Below are 2,611 nucleotides of genomic sequence, written 5' to 3'. Positions count from 1 at the left end.
CACAATATCTTCACCCTTTTTTGCCCATTCATTTGCCACAGCCTATGATTTGGCATATAATTGAATATCTAGCCATTTTTCCTTCTAAGCAAAGTCAACCGGGGGGACTGCTCAAAGTTCTGTCCACTGGGAGGATTTCTCTTCACCACTGTCCTTCAAGATAGCCCAGAGATGAGCTATAGTGCTGCAGCTGTCCACTTTTGGGTGGTACCTGCATATCATACAGAACCCTCTGTAAACTAGGCCTAAGTCTTCTCTTTCTCTGTCAGCTGATCGTAGGGAAGTTCCCATGAAGCCACAGATGCAGGCTGGAAGAGAGAAGGCAGATAGCAGAAGTGGGGACTATGGAAATTTGGCCTACTTCTTCATGTAACTTCCTTGTGCCTTCAGGGTCTGCTCAGGCCTAATCATGTGTATACCGTTTCCATCTGATGACAGAGTGTTGCTGTGCATATCCAACTTTGTGTGTTAGTGGCTCAGATAACAACCAGTTCATGATGGGCAGCTCAAGTTGCAAGGTAACTTGGTGATTCCTTAAGTACCAGTCTCTACTAAGGCCCGGTATCAGGCCAAGAGCTGTTTCTCAAAAAGAGATTAGTTATTTGTTGGTAATGGCAGGGCTTTGCTCTAATATCCTAAACCAAGATTCACCTATAGGGACCTCCCAGAAGCTTTAAACAGCATCCCTATCTGCCACTGCCACTTAAACACCACTGGATCTGCTGGATCACATGACCCAAGTGACAGAGTAGCTTGCACAGCAGCCTGGACTTGTTGCAGAGACTTTTCTTGTTCTGGGCCCTACTCAAAACTCGCAGCTTTTTGAGTCAATGGATAAATGGGCTGGAGTATCATAATGAAATTGGAAAATGTTGCCTCCAAAACCCAAACAGGCCTACTAAGTATTGTGCCTCTTTCTTGGCTGTAAGAGCAGTAAGATGCAACTACTTATTGTTCACCTTAGAAGAAATATTCCAACATGCCCCATGTCACTGGATCCCTATCAATTTCACTAAGGTAGAAGGTCCTTGAATTGTAGTCATATTTATTTCCTTTCCTCTGATGCAAATGTCTTTCCACTAAGTCTAGTGTAGTTTCTACTTCTTGCTCACTAGGTCAAATCAACATAATGTCATCAATATAACAAATCAGTGTAATATTTTGTGGAAGGGAAAGGCAATCAAGATCCCCATGAACTAAATCATGACATAGAGTTGGAGAGTTGATATACACCGGACAATGAAGGTGTATTGCTGGCCCTGCCATCTGAAAGCAAACTGCCTTTATGGACTGGTATGAAAAAAAAGACATTTGCCAGATCAATTCTGTCGCCTTACTAAATAATGCTGAGATAAATATTTCATACATAACTTTTATATTTAAAATGCAAATTATAAATATAATATACATATTTACTTGTACTTGTGCAAATAATTATACAGGCCTGAGTGAAAGGGAATGTTCTACCTTTCTACCTTTTTTTCAGTGACAAATTTCTGATAAAATTCCTTTTTACCTAATGAATGACTTCAGTTTCAAGATATGCTAAATGCATTCAGTTTCCAGTAGCTCTGGGCACACATTGTATGCTAGAACTTGGTGAACTTGAGGACTGAAAGAGGTTCTTGGCCTGCTTGTCTGGGAAGTGCAGTGGTTCCTTGCAGACCTTTTGTCTTCACTATTTTCAAAATTTCTCCTGGGTTGTCTTCTTTAATGGTAACTAAATAGAATAATGCTTTTGGTGAAAGGAGAGCTAGAACCAGGGGGAAAAACCTGCATGTTACTTCCCGACCATTTCTGCCACCAACCCAAGCTGTCTCTATTCCGTGACTTCCTACCTCTTCAGGTGGAGTCACTACATAGAGGGGATTAAACACCAGAAGATCAACTTTTTCCTTCAATCTCTAGCAAGCCTTTGACCAAATCTGTAATAACTGGTTGAATGTGGACTTTGTTACAGCGTGCTGTCTCTAGGGTACAAGCTGCTGCCTCAGGGTTGGTATCAGTGCACATGTACAAAGCCTGAGGACCTATCATAGAGGCTAGGAATGCAGATACTACACCAGACCCTGCCCCTACTTCCAGGCATATTTCCACTCCCGCCAGCTCAGCAGCTGCTACCTGGATCGTGTCCAGAAGCAGAAACGCGTCCTCCGTGGGCTCATACACATCGCTGAAGGCACTGCCGCCCACGTGCCCGTGCAATGGCATGGGGAAGCTCTGGGCTGCCATCTTCCTTCACTGCCGATGCCAGGCTTTTCTTTTTGCCCAAAAGGCCTAGCAAGATGCTGGGTTTTGTGAAGATTTTCAGTATTCAGTTATGCAATTTCAAGAACCATGCTGTAAAAAAGTCTCCCACCAAAAACAGAGTAGGGGAAATAGATAAAATAACTCTGACAGTGAAATTCTGTCAGATAAAAGCAAAGCTGAGATAAAGGAAAGCCAGATAAATACATCCCTCCACAGACCATTAGCATTTAGCAATTTATACACCTGCAACTCCAGATCTGAGTGAATGGACAGTCTGTAGTTTGGGGTATAACCCAAGGTTTGTGAAGTCCCCAAACTCCTACCATCAGTCTCAGGCTCACATTCTTTTTTTTTTTTTTTT

General features: G+C 42.6%; 1 pseudogene; it reads right to left on the bottom strand.

Moving 5' to 3' along the window:
* Positions 1 to 1,589: 1,589 nt before the first annotated feature.
* On the bottom strand, positions 1,590 to 2,232 carry LOC108523156 (hemK methyltransferase family member 2 pseudogene; annotated as a pseudogene).
* Between the last annotated feature and the right edge of the window lie 379 nt (positions 2,233 to 2,611).

The sequence above is a fragment of the Rhinopithecus bieti genome, unplaced genomic scaffold (assembly GCF_001698545.2).
Source record: "Rhinopithecus bieti isolate Rb0 unplaced genomic scaffold, ASM169854v2 scaffold_71999, whole genome shotgun sequence".
NCBI lineage: Eukaryota > Metazoa > Chordata > Mammalia > Primates > Cercopithecidae > Rhinopithecus > Rhinopithecus bieti.
Note: the sequence above shows the minus strand (reverse complement) of the source record. Positions and strands in the feature narration are given on the sequence as shown.